General features: G+C 36.5%; 1 pseudogene; it reads left to right on the top strand.

Annotated features, from left to right (window-relative positions):
• The first annotated feature begins 1,882 nt into the window (after positions 1 to 1,882).
• LOC141685711 (NADPH--cytochrome P450 reductase 1-like) lies at positions 1,883 to 27,031 on the top strand (annotated as a pseudogene).
• The last annotated feature ends 355 nt before the right edge of the window (positions 27,032 to 27,386 follow it).

Below are 27,386 nucleotides of genomic sequence, written 5' to 3'. Positions count from 1 at the left end.
CTCAATCAAGATCCCCAGTAGATTTCTGATCGAAAACTTGAGGTCGAAATAAACTTCGACCAGAAATTATTGGCTGTTTATTCGGTCAGAAATTGGTTCATTAAGAAAAATCCTGACCGAAAGGGTCAGGATTATGGTCGAAAAATCTTGACCCTAAACAAATTGTCGACCAGAAAATAGCCCAGGGTCCTGATCGAAAGTTTCTACTCGAAAATTACTTCGACCAGGGCTAGGAGGCAGCATAATTCTGTCAAAAACAAAAAAAAAACTTGATCGAAAGGTCAGGATCTTGGTCGAATTGCAAAAAAAAAATTATATGTATCCAATCCTGACCAAAATTCGGCCAGAAATCCTGCTCGAAAAGTCCTGCCCGAATAGGGCTTCGACCAGAGCACATTGGGGCTTAATTTGACCAGGCACCTGGTCGAATGGGATTCCTGGTCCAAAAAAGGGGGTATTTTTTTAAAAAAAATATTTTCTGGAAAATGGAAATACCTTGGAAAATTCCAGAAATTATGAATATTTTCTGGAAAATCCAGTAAAATACTTGGAAATTCCTGAAAATTAGGAGAAAATCCCAGAATTAAGGGAAAATTCCAGAAAATTAGGAATAAATTCTGAAAATTAGGAAAAAATCCCAGAATTAAGGGAAAATTCCAGAAAATTAGGAATAAATTCTGAAAATTAGGAAAAAATTCTAGAAAATTAGGAATAAATTCAGAAAATTAAGGAAAATTCCCAGAAATTAAGGGAAAATTCCTGGAAATTAAGGAAAATTCCCAGAAATTAAGGGAAAAGTCCTGGAAATTAAGGAAAATTCCCAGAAATTAGGGGAAAATTCCTGGAAATTAAGGAAAATTCCCAGAAATTAAGGAAAAAGTCCTGGAAATTAAGGAAAATTCCCAGAAATTAGGGAAAATTTCTGGAAATTAAGGAAAATTCCCAGAAATCAAGGGAAAACACCTAGAAATTATGGAAAATTCCCAGAAATTAAGGAAAAATTCCTGAAAATTAAGATAACTCCTAAATAATAGGAATAAAGGAAAATCGATGTAAATGTGTAGGTCGCTCCACACTTTACGCGAAAACGATACCCAGTATGGGAACGAATGAACTTAACTTCTGCGAAATCTTTTTACGGTTTCTCAGAAGTTGGGGGGAAAATGATAGGGAATAAAATAAATCCTGATTGCGTAATTAATATCGCATTAATTATATCAGAATTGGGCTGACAGCTCGGCCCATTAAAAAGGGCCCAAAACCCTGAATATTAATTAATTTCATAATTAATTAATAAGGGATAAATCAGCTGATAAATAAAGTCCAGTGAGGAATATAATTCCTTGAAGATTAGCCTCCAAGGAACCTCATGGGATAAGGAATCAGTTTCCTACCTCTTAGGACTCCAAAGTCCATTCTAATTCAGAGACTTGCCCACCAATCTCCTAGATCTAGTCCAATTTAAGGACTCCCAGCACCTATATAAGGGGTCTCACCCCCACCAATCGGAAGTACATTTTTTAACTTTATTATTGACAATTGGCAAGGTACGTAGGCAACTTGTTAAGGTGGATCGAGTCACGATACACAAGAGCAGTCAAATCGATCCCCGAAGCTCACGAACCCTAGTAGTAAGTGCAACAATTAATATACCTTAGTTTTTAATCCATAACACATTTTTATTCTTTGTTTTTATCTTTCTCAAAGCAATTTCTCTAACTTCTTCTTCCCAAAAGCAAAAACTCTCTCTACAACTAATCTCAATCACAGAAATGGCACCCTTAGTCAAAATTATGTCCTCAACTGGGTTCGTCTATGAAAAGAACAACTCTGTGGCTCTGGTGAACAAGCAAATCCAGTATATGAAGACTATCACAAGATGATGGACTTTATACTAAACTGTAAATTAAGCTATGCCATACTTGAGTCTCCAACCATTTACTGTGTAGTTGCCGAGGAAATTTGGTCTACAGCTGTGTTCAATTCAAGGGACAAGACTATTACCTTCACTCTCCAAGGTAATGAACACTCTGTTAACTGTGATGCAATTGAAAAATATTTTAAATTGCCTAAAAATAACACATCTGATCCAGACACTAACACTGATGTGAGTAACATGCTAGTCTCTATGGGTTATGCTCTAACTTCCACTAAGTTAGGTGAAGTTAGAAGACTAGGCCTTAGAAAAGAATGGAGTTTATTGTGTGATTCTTTCATCAAAATGTTTTCTGGAAAACTCAGCAATTTTGATGTTATATCTTACTCAATTATTCACATGCTTTACATGCTTCTCAGTAATAAGTACTTTAATTTCAGTAATTCTGTTATGTATGAGTTAGAGAGTAAATTAGGGGATATAAAGAAGAGGTCTAAGAACATTTATTATGCTAGATTTTTCATGATGATAGCTAATTTTCATCCCGAGAATCTCTTAATTGAGAACCCAATAAACAAGTTAGCTTGTTGGGTCCAAGAGAGAAGAGTTATTGCTAATCTCAACAGGTCAAATCACCACAAGGATGTTCCCCTTGTATACATGCCAATCATGGAACAGCCTCGGGTAAGTGACGTAATGCTTCTATTCCCACTTCTTCTCAACCTATTTCTTTAAAAACAACTGTGGCAATGGCATCTGTGACAATAACCAAACAGATGCCTAACCAAGCCACAAAACCAAAAGTCTCTAAATCCAAATCAAAGAAAGCCCCCTCTAGTTTCTCTCAAAAGAAATTAGTTGAAAAATATACTAAAAACCAATTAGGGAGTGTGAAGGATTGTGAGATTGGTGAGGGATAGGGTGAACATCAAAGATGTAATAACCCCAATTTTTGGAACTTTTGAAACCCTTATGAATACTGTTTTGCTGATTATGCTGAATAAGAAAACTTTTCATGCCACACTATGTAGGGGTTCTTTTATTTATCTTCTGAGATATTATTAGTACTCTATGTGGTATATAAGTGTATGTAAAGATCGTCAGAATCCAAATCCGAACACTTTGATTTTTCCCGAAAATCCACCAGATACCGAAAGAATTGAGTATAAGGTAACAGGATAAAAAGGATTTAAATTCAAGGATTATAAGAGAGGATCATAAAAGGAATATAATGTATTGAGAAAGGTTAAAGGAACCCAAGTAATAAGATCCCGGGTATGATCCCTCAAACGAGAAACGAGAACGAAAGTTAAGCGAACCGTATAACAGATCAGCGGTCATTAGGCAAGCAATTAGGAGTTAATCAAGGGGTTAGTGGATGATGATGTCATCACACCAACAAGAGGAAGACAAGTGTAACAAGATGACATAAGAAAGGTGACATAAGCATGACAAAAAGGAAGTGTGTTGTTGGTTGATTCTTGGCCATGCAAAAGTTACCATGGTAAAAAGTAATTAACAAACAAAACAACATCAACCAAGACAAAACAAAATCATAATACAAAAATAGAAGTTGACTTCTCTTTTTCAAGAACAAAAGCTCTCGGCCTTTCTTCTTAAACCAAGGAAGAGATTTTCAAAACCCTAGCTACACACCTTCAAAAATCAAGAGGTTTATTTCTTTAGCTTCCATAATTCATAACTTAGATGAGCCATAAGTTTAAGCTCAAGATTCCATGTTTAACATAGCTAATCAGTTCATCAAAGTTCTTGGTGAATAGTGTTTTCAAGAAACTAACTTTGTGTTTTCTTATGTTTTCTTCAAGATCCAAGCTTAGTAAAGATAGCCAGTGGTTATTTAAGGCTTCCTAATTGATTTTCCACTCTCCAAGGAAGGTATAACCCCTCCAAACCCTAACTTTACTTTGAGTATTAGGTTTGGTTTTATTTGTTATGGTTCATGAGAAGCATGATTCTTGTAGACTTAGAGTGTGGTTGGTTTTGTAATGAGTTGGAGTTGTAAATCTTGGATTATTGGTTAATAAACTTAAGTATAGTTTTAGTTCATGTTTGAGAATAATATAAATTGGAGAACTTGAGGTGTTGGGGCTGTTGTATTATGGTATGAATGGATTTTGGTTGTATGGATGAATTGTGGTTGATTTGTGGATGATTTGGAGTAGGATAATATTTGGTAATCGCGTAAACATAGCCGTCGTAATGCCCGATTTACTTTAGACTGATTTTGTTCTTAACATTTAGTTTTTGACCATTGCCATGATTAGATAGTTCATGTTACGAGCTTCGTTTTGATATGTGGTTCGTTTGAATCCGATGTACGGTTTAGGAGAAACGACCGTTTTAAGTAACTGCGCTTCGCGACCGAACCATTACCCCTCGCCTTACTTTGAAATCTTGGTTAAGGACCTTAAATGACTAATTGGGATATGAAACAATTATGTTCAGTGGATAAGGAAGTTGGTAAGGTACTCGCGAAAGAATCGCCTTAAAACTCTTAATGGTTAATTTATTAAAAATAGTGGAGTCGAGGGTACTCGAGCGACTTAAGTGAATCGTTAAGCGCGAAAGCGAACGTTAGGGGTCTAATTGGTTAAATCTAGTTTCTTAAGCGACCGGGGTTTAATTCCGACTTATGTTGTTGTTCATAGGTTATCAGACCCACTCTAAGCTTAAGTCTATCCGGGAACACTCAGACAATTTTCTACCCGTTATACTGTTGTTGTGATGTATACATATGTATATGCATTATCTTGTGATAGATGAATGGTAGTTAATTAGCAAATCTTGCGATATATTGGAGCATGTGATATGGTATGTATGCATGTCTGTTTCGTAATCTTGATATATACTGTTGATTCAATTTCTTATAAGTTGCATAATAACTATGCTAGAGATAAGCAGTAGTTGCGTATACCCTTAGTATAGGGGACCCAAAGGTGAACATTTTCTAAAACCGGGAGTCGATGTTCCCGAGTATATTATATGTATATTTATATATATATAGATATAGTTTTCAAAACTATGAATCGAATAAGGTTTATTCGATAACTTTATTTTATTAATAAATACTATTTTGAATATTCATTCGAGGGCTTATGACTCCGTCTATTTTATTAATGAATATTATTTTGAATATTCATTCGAGGACATATGACTCCGTTTATTTTATTTAATGAATATTATTATTTGAATATTCATTCGAGGACTTATGACTCCGATTATTTACTAATTATTATTCTTTATTTTATTAAAGAATAATGTGTCGATAATCAAACTCACTTTTGATTATTCAAATAAAGATAGTACTTTCGTATAAGTATATCTTTGGTTATTTAATATTCATTTCAAGTATAAGTTTTAAAACTTCTACTTCAATTATTTTTATAAAGATTATTCTTTATGGGAATATTATTTAAATAATAATATTCAGATATTTTCTAATATATTGGGACTGGTTTATTTTATTAAATCAGCATCACTCCAAACATTCTTAAAAAAAATTTTGAGTCTTCAAAATGATTTTAAAGGTTAGGGCGGATCCCAAAACTCATTTTTATATTTAAGATCCTCCTTTCGAAGGGGATTTAAATACTCTCTCAAAACCTGAGGGATCCGGCTCTGTGGTGTATTTTATATTCGTAACAAGGTTGCTATTCTGATAAAAGAATTTTTGATTACTTACCCAACACTCGGGAAGTAAAATTCTTGGAACAAGTTAATCCATTAACATGCATCGCCTGGGAAATATCGGTGAGTTTTCCTTTCCAACTAGATACGACTTCTTGGTGGAGCCGTATCAACAAGTTTCTACTTGGGGAAAGTGGGGACAAGCTTTACATTTCAGAGTCATGGATTTCATCTGAACTAGGAGTGGCGTAAATGGTCGAGTGGCGCCGGCCCAGCCTAATTATATTAATTATATTGGCCCAAATGGCCTGGAAGTTCCGCTAAGACGGTCCATTCCTTAGGAGTCCAGTGTTCGGTTGACAAGTAAATCCGACAGGTTCTCCTCTACATGTAGAAATAGGCGGGGTTGCACTACTACGACTGATCATCGTAAGTGGTCTTCCTGGCGCGGCAAACTCCCGTAATAAGTTCATCATCCAATTGGATATTTCTGCAACATTACCCAGAGCACTTCGATAGAAAGGCTATGGCTGGGCGATTGTTGAGTGTTGGCAGGGTCGAGTTTTCAAAATGATGTTTCCATCAAATGAAGTATCTCGTAACTTCATTTCTTTTGAATGATATTTCAAAGATTGATTTTATACAAGTTATGCCTTGTAGTCTTATCTATGTGATGAACTTTTGAAACTAATTATAACTTGAACGTTGGTAGTTCAAGTAGTATTCGGAAAAGATATAAGTATATTGGAGTATCTTGTAACTTCTTCTTTTAAACTTATATCTAGTAAATGATTACCTTGTGCATGTCAAAGATTTTCAGAAAAACTTTGAGACAAGGTTAGATATATGAGATCACCTTGCAACGATATTTTTATACAGTTATAAACTGGAACTCTATGTATATTATACATGTCAGAGGATTTCAAAGATTGTGAAAAGTATATATGTATATATATACTGAATATTTTGTGACTTGGTCGCGTTAAGATATCAACTTGGTTCATTTCTTCTTGACCAAGACTTTCATGAGTACTATGAGAATGCTCATATATTGTTAATTATTATACATATTATTTTGGTGGGCTTGTTGCTCACCCTTGCTTTCTTCTTTCATCACACAACAACAGATAGAAAAGATGAACAGGACCAAGCTTCCAATTCGCAAGCGGTTAGGAAACGTTCCGCAGTTTCCTGTAGGCGTTGATGCCATTGTAGCTGAGGTAGGATCTACCAATAGGCTAGGCTTTCAACTTTTGATGTACCAGACTTTTGTATATATATGAATTGTAATAATGGCAAGGATTATGTAAATTTATTCAGAAACCCTTTTAAGGTGTAATGGCATATAATTTTGGAATAAAATGACTCGTGTTATTTTTGGATATTCATCTCTGAGACTATAACTTGTGGTGTGGGTGTTTATTGTGGGGTCACAGTACGGAGTAGTTGATTGTTTATTTAGATTGGGTGTTATTAAGGGAAATGGAACTCGTGATAACCCGGATCCCCGACCCCGGATTTGGTGGTGTTACAGAAATGGTATCAGAGCTAAGCGTTATAAACCTCAGAGATGATGTGACGTTAAGATAATAAGTTCACTAAGATAATAAGAACTCTTGCCAAGTTCATAGTCGGGCTACCTAACATAGTACTGACAGTTAAAACCCTTATGGGAACCCTTATAAATATCGTGATAGAAGCGTAGTTCGTTATCGTATATGGTAGCGGGACTCCGAACCCTGAGGTTGAGGAGCAACAGTGCGATGATGTTTTATTACTTATTGGAGGTCAGATTGTGGATCTGATAGAGCGTCCTAACAAGGGACCAGATGATGTTCATATTGAGGATGTAGCAGTTGAGGATGTTGTCCTAGAAGGGATTGTTGCTGAGGAGGATCCTGACAAGAATGAATAAAGGACCACTGAGGAATTGATAACCATGGTTAAGGCGACTACCAGAGGTAGGATTGGCCGATAACTATCGTAGTTTCATTCAAGTTTGTAAAGATAGTAGCCCCTTTAACGCGGCTTACTCGTAACACTGAGAAGTTCGAATGGACAGAAAAATGTGAGAATAGCTTTTAAGAACTGAAGCAAAGGTTGGTGACGGCCCCTATGTTGGCGTTGCCGGATGGAAAAAGGAGATTTTGTGAAGTGTAGTGACGCTTCGCACAAGGGCCTAGGGTGCGTGCTTATGCAGCACGGTAAGGTAATCGCGTACACGTCAAGACAATTAAGGGAATATGAAATTCGATATCCCCCCATGATCTTGGGCTCATGGCAATAGATTTTCCCTAAATATTGGAGGCACTACTTTTATGGAGAGAAGTGCGAGGTTTACGTAAACCCCAAGAGCTCAAGTATATTTTCTCGCAGAAAGAGCCCAACATGCGCCAGAGGAGGTGGTTAGAGCTAATCAAGAATTACGATTATGAGATTCTTTATCATCCAAAAAAAGCCAATATTGTGGCTGACGCCCTTAGTAGAAAGGAGAGACTCAAAATGATAATATATTCGGAAGAATTGGTAAGAGATTACGAGAAAATGGAAACAGAAGTGAAGGTAACCAGAGCTGGTACCGAAAAGCTGTTGAGATTGCCCGAATTATTGAAAAAGATCATATTGTGCCAAGAATAATTGATGAATGAAGGCAGAGAGCCAATGACTGGAGAAGAGATTAATACCGAGAAAGATGATAAGGGAATAATGACGTGTTCCTACAGAATTTGGGTTCCAAATGTTCAAGAGCTTAAAGATGAGATCTTAGATGAAAGCCCTAGTTTGAGGAATAAGATTTAGGGCAAACCCTGAATATGATAGTCAAGGAGGTCACCATCAAGAAAGAAGGAATCCATAACATAATGAAATGGAAAACAAGGATCTTAATGTATAAAATAACCCCGATTATGGGAGAAGGATGAAATATTTTATACTGAGAAAACAGAAGTCGAGCAAGATATGGAGAACCAGGACAGTACTCCTATACGGCAATTTATGGACCTGTCTAAAAATAACTTAGACTATTATCCCCAACCACCACCCTGAGGAGACAGTGCGGTGGGAAATTCTTTCAGGACCTTTAAGTCGCTAAGCTCTCAGAGTTTTAAGGAACAAGCAAACCCAGTAGAGGCGAGAGCCTGGCTAAAGGAAATACAGGAATAATTTGAGATTCTAAATGATGGACGAATCACAAAAGTCTGTTTTTATCACTTACCCTCCTAAGAGATAGGCCACCCGCTGGTAAAAGGCCAAGGAAGGCACGGAGCCAGAGGTTATGATAAACTGATTAAAGTTCAGTCAATTGTTTTCGAGAAAGTAATTCCCAAGGTTATGGAGATAGAGTAAAAGCTTTAGAGCCAGAGCAAAGGCAGACAAGTATGATAAATTATGAATCTAAGATTGTAAAAGTTATCAAGATTTGTTCTAAGGACTAGAATCCCAGAACGACGTGATGTCTGAAGTCAATGATTAGTGGGGGGACTAGAATCCCAGAACGACGTGATGTCTGAAGTCAATGATTAGTGGGTTCATGAAATGATTGTAAGAGAAAGGAAAATAAAGAGAAATTGAAGTGGAAAGAAATAAAAAAGCAATACAGTTTCAGGAATGATAAGGGGGTTGGGTATGAGGAAACCCTAAAGACTCGTAACAATAGAAATAGAAAAGTATGTAATCGTCAGGATGAGGGTGATTCATTATGAGTTAAAGTTGATGGTTGAAGGCATAAGTGATACATATATTTTATCCCCTGTAGGTTGGGAGGATTCGAGGAAACCATAAGATAGTTCGAAGGATAAATAATGAGACGCGGATAGACTGAGGAGACAAGGAAGTAAGAAATTAGGAAAATTGGATGAAGGAAGTGACCTTCAAGAATGTGAAGTGTAAGACCGGTGGCTTGATACCCAGAAAGGGAGACGCCAGGTATGAAAGATATCCCAACATTGAGATGACTGTTGAGATAAACAACAAAAGTAAATAAGGAATTATTAAGAAGAAGTTCACGTTGAACACGACCAATATCTTCCCGAACATCAATGTTGTCATACCAAATTAGGAAAGAAAAGCGGGTAACCATTGTTATCTTTTGAAGGCCATATGGGTTGACCTCAGTTTGAATAAATATGCTATTATGAAATTGGTATAGACTATCTGGGTGGGAATGATTAAATAAGATAATCTATCAAGGTATGACTTGATTTGTCCATGGAAGGAAGCAAGTAACTTTTTAAAGGTGGAATTAAGGATATAACTTCGATAACTTGAGATGAACCATAGGGGAATGCATGAAGGTTGGCATTTCACCCTTAATAGGGACAGTATGAGTTTTGACAGTATGGATGGGAAGGGATTAAGGTAACAACAACCTTTAAGGATCGGTGGAGAAATTTTTCAGAAGTATATAGATGATGATTCTGGTATTAATAAATGGTATCTTGATATGCCCTGTGCCTAGGGTGTACCTGATGAAGGATTTAAGGATAACCTTAGAGGTTTTACAAGGAGAAAGGTAATATTCAAAGTTCTCCAGAATAGAAATTTTGATGAAGGAAATATGACATAATTATAATAATGCCAGGTGGGGCACGTGTTGAACCATAACAAAGTATAGATCGATCCAATGAGGGTCGAGATTGGTGAAAACAAGAAGGACCCAAGATAAGAGACGTCCTAAGTAAGATCGAGAGTCAGTCATGGCAATGTTTACATCTAAAGGCTAGGGCAATGACTTATGGAAAAATGGTGATATATTTTTTTACCAAAGCGTAAGGAAGAGCATCTTCACATAAGCAGTGATTGAAATGAGGCAGAAAATTTAGTTGGAGATCGTTCAAACGACATTGATTGTAAGGAAATTTTACTATCAGGAAAGGCCAAAGAGGTGGCCGACACTTTAAGTGTAAGAGAGCAATTATAGGCGCTCGTGCCAGAGGAATACAGTGATGATGGTTGAAGTCGTAAAGGTTGTATTATGGTTTGGTAGATTGACATTCCTTCTGATGACTGTGCAATACCCAACCGTAATAGTAGTTTGGTAAAGGTTTAATTCGTATAATCGCCATGAGCGGGCTATCTATCTTAGAAGGAACTATCCTGAGGATAATCCAGGACCATGTTTGAAAAAGGACTAAACGAACCTCGAGTTAAGTCTTCTATTGAAGGTATATGATTAAGAATGGTAATAACCTGCTATCGTTGCTTTGATTGAAACTCTTCAGCAATTTTATCTGCTTCATGTCATGTATATACATCAGGATCTAGACTGTTCTTCATGAATCATGAATGGTAATTATGTTACCTCCTTAGGAGAATTCTATACGACATGTATGGACTCCGTATGGTTAGATATTAAGATTTCATGGAAAGTGAATTACGACAGTAGGTCAGTGGTGGACCATAGTAATGTAGCAATGATTCGGCGAGTAATGAGCTGATTACAAGCATGAGAGTTGTATTGGAATGGATGTTGAGATTGAGTACCACTAATCGGGTTGTGTGGACATATAAGTTATCTTTGATAGAAAAACTAGGTCGATTATTTACCTATTGAATATTTATTCTTTCTTATCAATAGAGAGTCGTATTATTATACGAGGAAGGTTGCGGTGCAAGCATAGAATTCTAGTAACAATGATGTCTGGAATGAGATCCCAGATTCGATTTTTGATGTCGAGGGAGTTTCAAAGGTGATTGTATATAAGCTCGAGGAAGAGCATGGGTCCATAGAATGATGGACGAAATAGCAAAAAAAAATATTCAGGCATGTGATATACGATGCTATAATATTTGATGTTGATATATATACTTATATGTTTTGTTCTCCTATGACAAACCTCTATAGTTCATAGGTAGATTCCAAGCCAAATATTTTATGGCAATATTTTTACGTGTATACAATTCTCTTCAGTTCGTTCTTTTCTCTTCTTTTCATTTCATGTAAGCTGAGAAGAACAACCCTTCCAGAAGGGGAGGTATTGCCGAATGACTATCTATCTGTGTGATAGGAGCCTAGTAGGATACCACATGTTGTTTAATTGCTTGTCAAGTACTGAAGGCTGGCCACCTTCTGTACTAACTATGCGATATAACAAGTGTTCATGATCATAGTGATCTCTAAATAAATCCTTTTACTTCTATACGATGGATCAAGTTTTCAAAGATAGAAGCAGCTAGGAAGGAGAAGTATCAGTGCGGTGGTATTCCGAATCTAACGCGTTCATGATACTAAGGTTGACGTGGTTATTAAGAGGTTATAGAATGCTAACGAGCAAAAGTGTAACCAGTATAGTATTATGTACGGAAGATAGTAATGACTACAAACTGGAAAAGAATGGGTATTGAGAAGCAAAAGCCATAGTGCTAGAAACTATGATGAGAGTCTGTGCAATAGACTTGAATGAATTTAGAATGATCACATAACGTGGATTGAGTTTTCTTACGACAATAGATCATATGTCATTATCGAAATGTCACCTCATGAGATCCTTGAGGGAAGACAATGTCGATCTCCCTAATGTTAGGATGAAGTTGCTCTAAGCGCAAGATGCTCGGACCCGCAGTAGTCCAAAGGACCAAGGATATAATAGATCTAATCAGAGGACGGCTGATAGTAGCCCAAGATGGACACACGAAGTATGTTGATTTGACACGAAATGACAAAGAGTAGGAAGTAGGGGACCTAGTGTTGTTATAAGTATTCCTTTGGAAAGGATGGATGTGGTTCGGAAAGAAAGGAAAGCTAAGCCTACGAATTATTGGACCCTTGGAGGTATTAAGACATATTGGGAAGTTAGCATATGAGCTATCCCTACCCCCAAACATGTAGCAAGTTCATAACGTGTTCCACGTATCAATGTTAAGGAAGTGTAATTCGGATGCCAGACAAATAGGGGCATATGAGCGCATAGACATGCAACCAGACGTAACCCACGTGGAGCAACCGGGAAAGGTTATAGATCAAAAAGGAACAAGTGCTTAGGAGAAGGGTCATCAAACTAGTCAGAGTTTGATAATAGAACCACAATGTGGGAAAATTTACTGAATAGTTAGAAAGTGCAATGCTAAGAGAGTATCCCTATTCATTTTCTATCTGATTCCGGGACGGAATCCTTTTAAGGAGGGGAGACTGTAATAACCCCAATTTTTGGAATTTTTGAAACCCTTATAAATAGTGTTTTGTTGATTATGCTGAGTAAGAAAACTTTTCATGCCACACTATGTAGGGGTTCTTTTATTGATCTTCTGAGATATTATTAGTACTCTATGTGGTATATAAATGTATGTAAAGATCGTCAGAATCCAAATCCGAACACTTTGATTTTTCCCGAAAATCCACCAGATACTGAAAGAATTGAGTATAAGTTAACAAGATAAAAAGGATTTAAATTCAAGGATTATAAGAGAGGATCATAAAAGGAATATAATGTATTGAGAAAGGTTAAAGGAACCCAAGTAATAAGATCCCGGGTATGATCCCTCAAACGAGAAACGAGAACGAAAGTTAAGCGAACCGTATAACAGATCAGCGGTCATTAGGCAAACAATTAGGAGTTAATCAAGGGGTTAGTGGATGATGATGTCATCACACCAACAAGAGGAAGACAAGTGTAACAAGATGACATAAGAAAGGTGACATAAGCATGACAAAAAGGAAGTGTGTTGTTGGTTGATTCTTGGCCATGCAAAAGTTACCATGGTAAAAAGTAATTAACAAACAAAAAACATCAACCAAGCCAAAACAAAATCATAACAAAAAAATAGAAGTTGACTTCTCTTTTTCAAGAACAAAAGCTCTCGACCTTTCTTCTTAAACCAAGGAAGAGATTTTCAAAACCCTAGCTACACACCTTCAAAAATCAAGAGGTTTGTTTCTTTAGCTTCCATAATTCATAACTTAGATGAGCCATAAGTTTAAGCTCAAGATTCCATGTTTAACATAGCTAATCAATTCATCAAAGTTCTTGGTGAATAGTGTTTTCAAGAAACTAACTTTGTGTTTTCTTATATTTTCTTCAAGATCCAAGCTTAGTAAAGATAGCTAGTGGTTATTTAAGGCTTCCTAATTGATTCTCCACTCTCCAAGGAAAGTGTAACCCCTCCAAACCCTAACTTTACTTTGAGTATTAGGTTTGGTTTTGTTTGTTATGGTTCATGAGAAGCATGATTCTTGTAGACTTAGAGTGTGGTTGGTTTTGTAATGAGTTGGAGTTGTAAATCTTGGATTATTGGTTAATAAACTTAAGTATAGTTTTAGTTCATGTTTGAGAATAATATAAATTGGAGAACTTGAGGTGTTGGGGCTGTTTTAGTATGGTATGAATGGATTTTGGTTGTATGGATGAATTGTGGTTGATTTGTGGATGATTTGGAGTAGGATAAATTTTGGTAATCGCGTAAACATAGCCGTCGTAATGCCCGATTTACTTTAGACTGTTTTTGTTCTTAACATCAGGACCCGTGAACTCAATTTTAGGTTTTGACCATTTCCATGATTAGATAGTTCATGTTACGATCTTCGTTTTGATATGTGGTTCGTTTGAATCCGATGTACGATTTAGGAGAAACGGCCGTTTTAAGTAACGGCGCTTCGCGACCGAACCATTACCCCTCGCCTTACTTTAAAACCTTGGTTAAGGACCTTAAATGACTAATTGGGATATGAAAATATTATGTTAAGTGGATTAGGAAGTTAGTAAGGTACTCGCGAAAGAATCGCCTTAAAACTCTTAATGGTTAATTTATTAAAAATGATGGAGCCGAGGGTACTCGAGTGACTTAAGTGAATCGTTAAGCGCGAAAGCGAACGTTAGGGCTCTAATTGGTTAAAGTCTTGTTTCTTAAGCGACCGGGGTTTAATTCCGACTTACGTTGTTGTTCATAGGTTATCGGACCCACTCTAAGCTTAAGTCTATCCGGGAACACTCAGGCAAGTTTTCTACCCGTTATACTGTTGTTGTGATGTATACATATATGCATTATCTTGTGATAGATGCATGGTAGTTAATTAGCAAATCTTGCGATATATTGGAGCATGTGATATGGTATGTATGCATGTCTGTTTCGTAATCTTGATATATACTTTTGATTCAATTGCTTATAAGTTGCATAATACCTATTCTAGAGATAAGCAGTAGTTGCGTATACCCTTAGTATAGGGGACCCAAAGGTGAACATTTTCTAAAACCGGGAGTCGATGTTCCCGAGTATATTATATGTATATTTATATATATATATATAGATATAGTTTTCAAAATTATGAATTGAATAAGGTTTATTCGATAACTTTATTTTATAAATGAATATTATTTTGAATATTCATTCGAGGGCTTATGACTCCATCTATTTTATTAATGAATATTATTTTGAATATTCATTCGAGGACATATGACTCCGTTTATTTTATTTAATGAATATTATTATTTGAATATTCATTCGAGGACTTATGACTCCGATTATTTACTAATTATTATTCTTTATATTATTAAAGAATAATGTGTCGATAATCAAACTCACTTACATCAACCACACCAGCTCTGGAGATAAATTCTGATGTTCAGAATTTAAATGATGCTGTTCCTGAATCTCCAGTTTCTTAACACACTGTTGTGCTGTCAGAACATAATGAGTCTTCCTCAAGTTCTGAAGACAATGTTTTTGTTGAGACTCCAGTTCCTATTCTGGGAAAGGAAGAATTGGTGAAGAAATTTGTTGAACATGAAGAACCTATTCCTTGGGAGGATATTTACAGAGGTGTGGAGTGGACCAAGAAGTGGAATGACACTGATTTTATTCCAAGTTCTAACATTTTGACAAAGCATATTGCTAAAGCTGATGAGTTGCTCACAAATGTTGATTTAAAGATAAAACTCAAGATCACTGCTTTTTCTACCAAACATCTTCAAGGTCTACATTCTTCTACTCATGAAAAGGTTGATACACTAAAGGAACATGCTGATAAGCTAGATCTACATATCAAGCTTGACAAGAACAGATATATCAGAACTACTCTTGAGAAAATTGAAGCCATTGAGAAGATTCAAGAGAAGCAACATGCCCAAATTGCTGAGGTCCTGGCTAACCAAGTTTCTCAGAAAGCTCAATTGGAAGAAATCCAATCTTCAATTGAACTTCTTCTTTCTCTCTTACTTCCTGATGATGCCAAAAAGGGGGAGAAGGTAGTTAAGTCCAAATGTTCACCTACTCAAATACTGAAAAAAAGGATGATAAAGGTGATGACCAGGGAAACTCTGATAAGAGTAGAGGTCAAGGAAAAGTTCAAGGAAAATCTTCTACACAGAACAAGTCAAGTTCCGATGCTATGAATGCTAAAAGTCTGAAGTCAAGTTCTGATAAGTAAAGTCTGATGTCAAGTTCTGATATTCTGATTCAGTCAGGATCTAAAGACTCTTAGAAGTTTTTACAAACTCTGAAGCTAAAAGGGAAGCAAACTACTGTTTATAACAAAAATCCTAAAATCCAGACACTTGATGAGGAGATAGCTAGAAGATTATTTCTGAAACAAAATCCAGGAATGGATTTGGAAACTCTCAAGGAGGAAAAAGCTAGATTTGTAACTGAGAAGACAAATCTTAAGTCTAAAGCTTCTGATACAAAGAAACCTCCAAGGCCTAAGAGAAAAGGCATTGTGATCAGGGAAAAGTCAAATTCTGAGACTTCAAAGTCCAAGACTAGATCACAAACTAAGATTGATCCTAAGTCAAAAGGAAAAGAAAAGGTTAGTGAACCTTTAAAGATTGAGAAAAAGATAAGTTCTTCCATTCCAGTCTATCAAACTACAATGAATAATGATGATTTGATAGAAGATGAAACTGTTCAAATTCTGAAGAGAAGAAAGATAATTAAAGAATCTAAAATAACCTCTGACACTGCTCAAGTTGTTCAGAATGAAGAACAGCAAGCTACAGAAGAAACAGCAAATTCTGATCAAGTTAATTTGGAAGAGATGACAATTGCTGATAAGAATAAGTTGTTATGGAAGAAAGCTACTCCATTTGAACCAAAATCCAATCTTATGATGAATCAACTCGCAACATTTGGGTTGAGATCCAAGCAACCTAGAGATAAAGCTGGATTAGGTTCTGATGAAGAGAAGATATAAACAGGTGTAGAAGTTACTCTAAAAGATCCTTTCATGTTGACAGACAAACCATATGAACAAATCAAACAAAAGCACCTTGACAAAGTGATGTCTGCTCAAATTATGATAGATGCTCATGATAAGGATAATCTAAAGGAGAAATTGATTTTATTTCTCTATGATGGATTAACTTACAGACTAGCTGATACTGATGTGCTAAAGAAGTATGTCAGAGAACTTCAACATATTAACTATCTTCTGGAAGTAAAATCTGATGTTACAAGAAGATGGTCAGAATACATTTTGAAGGCTATAAGAGATCTATTTAGAATCTCTGGTACAAAGACTTCTCAGTATATACCAATGATTACTGAATGTGATGGAAGAGAAATTCCTATGTTGAAGAATTCTGCTAAGGTGGAAGTTATTCTGAAAGGAAAATGCCTATGTTATAATGAAAACTCTTCACATCCTAGAGTTATCAGACTTGGTGATGGACTTGAAAGAACATCAATTCAAGCTCTCAGAACAGCCATTTATCAAATTGGTGATAGTAAAGATGAAGAACTGATGCAGGTCAAAGCATAGTTAGTTGAAGTTCTGAGGAAAGCTGAAGACAAGCTGGTAAGAGATTTTGTTAAGAATCAATATGGATTTAGATTAATCCAGTGAAGTTGGTAAAGCTACAAGAACTGTAAGTTATAGTTAATAGTCTTATTAAACTCTCATTACATTTGAACTTAAATATTTTTGACATCATCAAATCTATTAACTTGTATATTTTGCATAATTTACAAGTTGGGGGAGATTGTTAGATATATTTGAGATGTCATGTCTAATATGTTTCATGTTTAGTTTTCAGATCTTAACAAACAGGAAATATCAGTACTTACTGGAATTAGTACTTACTAGAAGTCAGAACTTGAGGATATCAGAACTTAGATTATCAGAAGATAAATATCAGAAGATGGATATTAGAACTTAAGTACGAGAGGACTAACAGTTAAGGAAGGAAGCTGATTTACAGGAAAGAAGATCAAGACCAATACAAAAGAAGATATGCATGGAAAGAGTTAGAGGACTGAAAGAATTGTATAAGATATCTGATTGATATATTTTAGGAGACAGAATTATATTCCATATCAATTAGAAGTTATCTTGTAACTGTGTATTATATAAACACAGACATAGGTTTACACTATATGTGTTATCATTATCGAGAAGATCATACATTGTAACCTAGCAGCTCTCGTGATATTTGTTCATCACTGAGAGAGAACAGTTCCATTGTAACAGAGTTTATTATATCGAATATATCTGTTTACTGTTACTTGTGTTCGAAATCAATTTGATTGTATTCTACACTGTATTCAACCCCCTTCTACAGTATTGTGTGACCTAACAAGTGTAATGTCTCAATTTACTCCATAGATATGTAAGCTCAGAATAGTACTGAGTAAGTATTCGATTTCCTTGAATCAATGCCAATGACATTCAGTTCACTTTGAATCGTTTGGCTAAATTCCCAGAAAAATAATAGGTTCGTGTGAAAGAGTTCCACACCTCTTCTCTTGTATCAATAAACATATAGCTATTGAGAATATGAATCTCCATAAAATTAAACGAACACGCCATGGCATTTTCAGAATCCCAATTATCAAAACTTGCATCGCTATCCTTCGGTTGCTTGGCTTTCCCATTAATGTATCTTATTAATTTATGGGATTTTAATGCATTATTCAAGTTTTTGAACATTTAAGAAAAAAATTCTCGTTAAATATAGGATTTACATACGAAGTACTGTGAAATCCTGATTTATTATTACTTGTAACATTAGCCTCATTCGTGGTATCGACAACCTCATTTGTTCTATTTGAAATAATATTCAAATAATATTTTTGGATTTTCAATTAAGACTTGCCTAAACTAAAAAACCAAGTTTGATAGGCTTAACTAAAAATCAGGTTAGTATCTAACCTGGTTTTTTAATTAAGCCAAGGCTTAATTATAAATTCAAAAATATTATTTCAATAGTTTTTCAAATAGAACGGATGAAGTTGTCGATATATATACTAACATGGTTTTTTAGTTAAGCCAAGGCTTAATTATAAATCCTAAAAAATTATTTGAATATTGTTTCAAATAGAACAGATGAGGTTGTCGATACCACAAATGAGGCTATTGTTACAAGTTATAATAATCTGGATTTCATAGTACTCCATATGTAAATCCTATATTTGACGGAATTGTTTTTCTTAAATGGTCAAAAACTTGAATGATGACATTAAAATCCCATAAATTAATAAGATAAATTAATGGGAAAGCCAAACAACCGAAGGACAGCGATGCAAGTTTTAATGATAGTGATTCTAAAAATGCCATGGCGTGTTCGTTTAATTTTAAAGAGATTCATATTCTCAAGAGCTATATGTTTATTGATACATGAGAAGAGGTGTGGAACTCTCTCACACAGACCTATTATTTTTCCGGGAATTTCGCCAAACGATTTGAGGTGAACTGAAAGATATTGGCATCGGTTCAAGGAAATCGAACACTTGCTCAGTACTATTCTGAGCTTACATCTCTATGGAGTGAGTTGGAACATTAAACTATATTTAAGTATAAACATGCCGAAGATTAAGAAAAAATCAAAAGAAAATGACATTAGGAAAGAGTGATGAAATTTCTTGATGGACTGTCAAATGAGTATGTGTGACGACTGAGAATTTTGCGACATAATTAAGTGAATAAAGTATGTGTTATGTGATGTGATTATAATTATGTGACTAAGTGATGATTATTTGTCTTATCTGTATACTAGAGTTAAGGAGCGTGGATAAAAACATTCCAATTTAAAGAGTCAGCTTAGAAGTTAAGATGTGGTGTCGGGCCGTCAAGTAGAACAGAACTCGTCCAAATATGGAATTAAATAATATAAAATGAGAATTATATGTGAAGTGAATAAATAAAATATTTCATCCTAAGAGACGTGATGATTGGCAAAGATAATGAGAAGCGTAATCGAAACGCTGAGCGTCGGGCCGTCAGGATGAACGTGACCCGGTATGCGTAAAAGAGGATAAAAGATTCAAGAGGGATAAGTTCTATGATCAGACCTGAGTCATTTTGTGACTGTATATGTGTGATTGCTTGACTGTATGCATGACTATGTGTTCTGTGTCAATTTTGCGAATTTTAAAGGAATTACGCTCTTCCTCCTGAACTGCGAACAACTGCTCATCCGGAAAAGATTCGCTGATCAATGTTTTATCATGTGAAGTAGAATCGGGATTCTCCAGTCTAGAGAGATGGTCAGCTACTTGATTTTCAATACCTTTTATATCCTTGATCTCTAGCTCAAATTCCTGTAGCAAGAGCACCCAACGAATAAGTCTAGGCTTTGAATCCTTCTTTGAGCCCAAATAGCGAATGGCAGTGTGATCGGTGAATACTGTCACCTTTATCCCAAGTAGATAAGATCGAAATTTTTCGAAACCAAAAACTATAGCCAAGAGCTCCTTCTCAGTAGTGGTGTAGTTTATTTGACCTCCATTAAGCGTCTTACTAGCATAGTAGACCACATGAAAAATATTATTCTTGCGCTGCCCAAGAACTGCTCCCACTGCATAATCACTCGCATCGCACATCATCTCAAAAGGTTCTGTTCAATCAGGTGCCGTAATAACTGGTGCAGTTATTAAAATCTTCTTGAGAGTCTCAAATGCTGCCAAGCATTCATCATCAAATTTGAAAGGCACATCTTTCTCAAGCAAGTTGCACAACGGCTTAGATATCTTAGAGAAGTCCTTGATGAAACGCCGATAAAAAACCGCATGACCAAGAAAACTACGGATTTCTTTCACAGAAATAGGTGGCAGAAGATTTTCAATGACTCCCACCTTGGCTTTATCCACCTCAAGACCTTTACTAGAGACTTTATGCTCAAGAATGATGCCTTGTTGCACCATGAAGTGACATTTTTCCCAATTGAGCACCAAATTAGTTTCCACACACCTTTTGAGCACCAAACGAAGATAATTCAAGCATTCATCAAATGAATGTCCAAAGACGGAGAAGTCGTCCATGAACACTTCGACATTATTTCCAATCATATCAGAGAATATTGCCATCATACATCTCTGAAAAGTGGCAGGTGCACCACATAAGCCAAAAGAAACTCTGCGAAAAGTAAACGTGCCAAATGGACAAGCAAAAGTAGTTTTTTCTTGATCTTCTGGTGCAATGCAAATCTGATTATAACCCGAATAGCCATCCAGAAGATAGTAATACTCATGACTAGCCAACCTGTCAAGCATCTGATCAATAAATGGAAGAGGGAAGTGATCCTTCCTCGTGGCTTTATTCAACTTTCTATAGTCCATGCATACCCTCCATCCTGTGACTGTTCGAGTAAGGATGAGCTCGTTCTTCTCATTTGCTACCATAGTAATACCTCCTTTCTTAGGTACATATTGCACAGGGCTCACCCAAGAACTGTCAGAAATAGGATATATGATTCCTGCATCCAGCCACTTTAGAATTTCCTTCTTCACGACTTCTTTCATGATAGGATCCAGTCTTCGCTGTTGCTCAACAGTTGGCTTGCTACCTTCCTCTAGCAGAATTTTATGCATGCAGTACCAAAGGCTGATCCCTTTTATATCTACTATAGTCCATCTATGGCCAATTTGAATTCTCTTAAGATCCTCAAGAGCTTGTCCTCATCACTACCTGAGAGGTCAGATGCAATAATAACAGGCAAAGTAGATACATCACCTAAGAAAGCATACCTCAAGTGTTCAGGCAATGGTTTAAGCTCCAAAGTAGGTGCTTCCTCCATAGATGGTTTGAGCTTTCCCTCAGCATTCTTAAGATCAGTATTACCAAGAGATTTAAATGGCATGTCTAGCTTTCGCTTCTAAGGAGAAGCATTTAGAAATTGTAGTTGCTCATTGCCTTCCTCATCTTCACTGTCAAATTCCCCCAATAAGGCTTTTTCTAAGGCATCAGACCTTAGCACATGATCAAGTTCTGAAGTTACCGCAGAATTAATCAAATCCACCTTGAAGCACTCATCATCTTCTGTAGGGAATTTCATCACATTGAATACATTGAATGTTACATCCCGATCTTGCACCCGCACAGTAACTTCATCTTTTTGCACATCTATCAAGGTACGGCCTATAGCCAAGAAAGGTCTTCCCAAGATTATGGGAATCTTCTTTTCTTCCTCGAAATCCAGAATGACAAAGTCTGTAGGAAAGATGAGCTTATCCACCTTTACTAACACGTCATACATGATGCCTCGTGGGTATGTAATAGAACGATCAGCCAATTGTAGAGACATATAGGTGGGCTTTGGATCAGGCAAATTCAGCTTTTTGAAGATAGACAACGGCATCAGATTGATGCTTGCTCCCAAATTGCAAAGGCACTTGTCGAATGACAACTTGCCAATGGTGCAAGGAATGGTGAAGCTACCTGGATCTTTAAGCTTTGGAGGTAATTTTTGTTGCAGCACAGCACTGCACTCTTCCGTTAGAGCAATGGTATCAAGATCATCCAGTTTCACCTTCCTTGAAAGAATACCTTTCATGAATCTTGCATAACTAGGCATTTGCTCCATGAAAGGTATGTTGATGTGAAGTTTCTTGAACACCTCCAGAAACTTACCAAACTGTTTATCCAACTTTTGTTTTTGCAATCGCTTAGGAAAAGGTGGTGGAGGATAGAGTTGTTTCTCCCCTGTATTACCCTCAGGCAGAGTGTGTTCAACAGTAGTCTTCCTTGGTTCCGCCTCTTTTTCCTTTTGCTTCTCTTCTCCATCTTCAACTTCAGCTTCTCCATCTTTTGCTTTTTCAGCTTCAGCAACTTTTCCAGACCTTAAGATAATAGCTTTGACTTGCTCTTTAGCTTCCTTCCTGCCTGGAACTTCAGTATCGCTGGGAAGTGTGCCAGGTTGACGATTGAGCACGGCATTGGCTATTTGACCGATTTGATTCTCTAAGGTCTTGATAGAAACAGCCTGACTTTTGCACAACAGCTTTAGCTCCTCGAAATCAGCACTAGAAGTTGGAGCAGCACCTCCTTGTTGAGGATATGATTGCCTTTGAGCATATTGCTGAGGTTGCTGGAATCCAGGTGGATTAAACTGCTTACTTACAGCTTGCTGATATGGTTGCTGAATAGCATTCTGAGTATTGCTCCAGCTAAAATTGGGATGACTTCTGTTATTAGGATAATATTGTTCACATACTGAACAGATTCATTAACAAGAGAACACTGATCTGTAGCATGAGAGCCTGCACAAAGCTCACAGACCATAGCTATCTGATTGACTCTATAGTTGGCTAAAAAATCGACCTTCGTAGATAGCGCTTGGAGCTGCGCTGCAATAGTTGTAGCTGAATCAACTTCCAGAATACCTGCTACCTTCCCAGGCATCATCCTTTGAGTTGGGTTTTGATGCTCGTTTGCAGCCATAGCTTCAATGAGATTATAGGCTTCAGTATAGCTTTTGGCCCACAAGGCACCTCCAGCAGCTGCATCGAGCATGTGCCTAGATTGGGCCCCCAAACCATTGTAGAACCCAGTGATCACCATCCAGTCAGGCATACCATGATCTGGACACTTTCTCAACATCTCCTTATAGCGCTCCCAAGCTTCGCACATAGATTCTGTTGGTTGCTGCGTAAACTGAGTAAGAGTACTCCTCATAGCTGCAGTCTTGGCCATTGGATAGAACTTCACCAGAAACTTTTACGCAAGATCTTTCCAAGTAGTGATGGACCCAGCTGGTAAAGAATATAACTAGTCCTTAGCTTTATCCCTCAGAGAGAATGGGAAAAGCCTCAGCTTGATAGCCTCATCCGTAACACCATTATATTTGAAAGTACTGCAGATCTCGAAAAAATTCCTGATGTGCATGTTGGGATCTTCAGTCGCAGCACCTCCCAAAGAAACAGAATTCTGCACCATCTGAATAGTGCCCGGCTTGATTTCAAAAGTATTGGCCTGAATAGCCGGATGAATGATGCTTGACTGAAGAGCTGGATCTGCGAGAACTATACGATCACCCATGATTACCGGTTCTTTCTTTTCACTCTCTTTATCTGAATCTTTAAAATCTATCTTCTCCGAAATATCAAGAACTGAGTCTGTCTCCTCAACCGTATCTAGAGTCCTCTTGCGAGTGCGAGAACGTGTTTGCATAAACGCTCGCTAGAGTACCTGAAACACAACCGGAAACAATAAGTAACAAGTCTTAATCAATGAGTCCTAATGACCACTGATGGCAAGTACATAAACTAAACAACTTAACACCGAGTCCCCGGCAGCGACGCCAAAAACTTGTTAGGAACAAAGCATGGGCTAATAATTCACGCAAGTATACGCATTCGCAAGTAATATAGAATAATTTCTAGTTCGTTCCCACGGAAACTCAGACTAATTATGTTTAATTAACACTTACTCACCAATGTATGATTACTTCTCAATGTCAAGACAATAACACTTAAGGTTGATTAACTAATTAATAACTACGAAAATTAAACACTTAAATTGACACTTGAATTATCAATATGAAACACACATGAGATTTAAGCGCAACATAACGATTTAAGCGCAAGTTATTCATAATGATTACACAGGGCAAGTAAAACGGTTAGAGTTACCCATTAATCATGCATACAATACATGAACCTTTGCTAGCATGGAAAGTTCTAAATCTCAAGATTCACTGTCACTTCACAAGAGATTAACGGGCTATCTTATATGTTCGCGACGCACATAAGACGAATAAGCACAACCTATACTAGATATCATACAACCATCACATACCAAGGTATTAAACAATTAACCAAAGAAATCCATAGTAAATCCGCTACGACCCCATGATCACGATTAGCCCATGATAGAACTCATCGTCACCATGGGTTCATATGAAAACATGATAATAACTCAACAATATAAACTAATAAAAATACTTATTAAAACCAGAGTACGTTACAAGAGTATTAAGGTTCAAAGTAAAGAAAACTAGCATCCACTGTTACAACGAATAAAAGAATCACAAGATAACGTATACTGCCTCTTCTTCATTGTGGTGTGCTAAAACGGTCTTCTTAATCTTCTCTCCTTGCTCCTTGCTTGATTGATACTTGTTCTTTATTGCTTGTTATTGTGAAACGTCTCCCAAGATTGCTTATATAAGAATCCACAAGAAACAGCGCCGTTAGAAGCCCACTAGAAGTCTAATTAGAAAATCCATAATTAATTATTCTGACCCCAGGCGGCCGCCCCAGGTCCCAAGCGGGCGCCTGCACCTCCAGGCGGTCGCCCCACATCCCAGGCGGGCGTCTGGACAGCTCCTGGAAAATTCCAATTTCTGGTCCTGATTTTGCTGATTTCTTCGCACAACTCCCCGCAACTGATTTCAAGTACTTCCCTAGGCTTATTTTAATGAAATCCCCCTAAATTCGCAAGTTATACCCTGAAATTCAAAAACACTAAAAAAACGCATCGAATACACAAAATACTTGATTTTAAGACATCAATTCAAGCCATTATAAGACGTTCTAAGTGGTATAAAATGCCACTCATCAGTAAGATTAACTTCTAATCTACTCGATTAAAAGTTGGTGTATGTATTGTTAACCTTGAAAGAAGTTGGGTTTATAGATCTATATAAGCTGTACTTGTGACCTTGTTATTGTTACTGCTATATACGATGATTGACTAAATGAGTGGTTGATTTTACAGGATAATTATGTGGCAGAAGATGACGAGTACGAGACTAAATTCAAAAAAGAAACCATTACTTTTTTCTTCCTAGCTACGTGAGTTGTATATATGATCGATTAGTTTATTTAGATCATTATATATTGCACTCCATGTTAATTATTTCTGCAGTTTTTCTTGAGTATAGTAACTCCTTCTAAATTCATTATTTTACTGTCGGTGTAGATATGGTGATGGTGAACCCACAGACAACGTAGCTAGATTCCACAAGTGGTTTTCAGATATAATTTTTGTTATATGATTTTTCTACTTGTCCATCTTAAATTGGATTTGTAGTTGATTTTAGAATATTTCCAAACAGGGAAAAGAGAAGGGGGAATGGCTTAACAATCTCCAGTATGGAGTATTTGGTCTTGGCAACAGACAGTATGATTTTTAACAAGGAGTTACGTAAATGCCTATAAATTAAAAAAAGATTCTATTTCATATCACTTGTACAATTGTATTTAATGGTTGTTAATTTCTAAATTATAGATTGCAAATGATGTGGATGACGGCCTTGCAGAGCAGGGTATGTAAATCTAAAGACTTTCTCTTTCTTTTGGTTTTAGGTTAAATATATTGATAATGTTGGGTCCATTAGAGATGCATATGACTGCTTGTGTACCGTATCTTGTTAACTTTCATTGTTAAGTTCTGTGTATGATTTGATCTAACACTTGTTATCTTCTTTTCAACATTTGCAGGTGCCAAGCGGCTTGTTCCAGTGGGTATGAGAGATGATAATCAATGCATTGAGGATGACTTTACATCATTGTATTACAACCTTAGCAATATGATATCACAATAGGTTAGATAAATTGACTTTTGTTATACTATTGAATGTAAGCTTGATTACCTTAAAAAAGTAATGTCAATTTAGGCGAGAGTTGGTGTGGCCTGAGTTAAACCAACTGCTTTGGGATGAAAAGGATGGAGTTGCTGCCACTCCTTATACTGCCGCTGTATTAGAATATTGGGTGGTCTTTCATGATCAAACTGATTCATCTTTGTTGGATAGAACTTTTAGTATGTCAAATGGTCAAGCTAGTTATGATGCTCAACATCCTTACAGATATCTTAATATTGATTTATATTTTTATCTTGCTTTTCAATATTTGATATTCTTAGAGTCCCATTATCCTAATTTATTATTATATGATATTTTATGGGTGTAGAGCTATTGTATCTGTGAAAAGAGAGCTTCATACCCCTAAATCTGATCGATCTTGCACTCATCTGGAATTTGACATTTCCCACACTGGTCTCACGTAAATATCTTTCCTTATCTAGTCATATTACAGTTTGTCGTTAGCAGCAATATATATTTTTACTTGCCTTTTATTTAGGTTAGAAACTGAGTCATTTTCCTACTTAAGTGCAAAGAAGAACGGTCAAAAAGCACGATTTTATAGAAAGATTAACAGTTATGTGTTTACGTACTCAGATATGAGACAGGTGATCATGTTGGAGTGTACACAGAAAACCTGATTGAAATCGTTGAAGAGGCTGAAAGATTACTAGCTATATCATCGGAAACTTATTTCTCCATCCACACTAGGGCAGAGGATGGAACACCACTTATTGGAGGCTCCCTGCTACCTCCTTTTCACACGGCAGTATTTGTGTAGTAATATTGTACTTCACGCACCTAATCATCCTTTCATAGATGCATATAACTATGTTTTTTTACATCATTGGGGAGTGAAAAGAAATCCATGAGGCCATCATTGCCTTCAACTCAGCAATCTCTGCCAAGAGCCTGCGTCTTTTTACCAACCTTTTCATCTCTTTCTCGATCACGAGCCAATAACTCTTTCTTCGTGAGTCAAATCTTTTTCTCTCTAGGCAGATTAAAGTACTGTTTTGGAGTTATGTAGCCTCCAACCACCCGAACCCTTCCCAAATGTTCACGACTCTCTAAAGCTGTAGTCAGAAGATCTTTACCTCCAGAGAATTCTATTTCACACTTCTCTTTTTTTTCAA

This window comes from Apium graveolens, chromosome 9 (genome assembly GCF_009905375.1).
Source record: "Apium graveolens cultivar Ventura chromosome 9, ASM990537v1, whole genome shotgun sequence".
NCBI lineage: Eukaryota > Viridiplantae > Streptophyta > Magnoliopsida > Apiales > Apiaceae > Apium > Apium graveolens.
The sequence above is the reverse complement of the archived record's forward strand: the minus strand, read 5'-3'. Positions and strand labels throughout refer to the sequence as shown.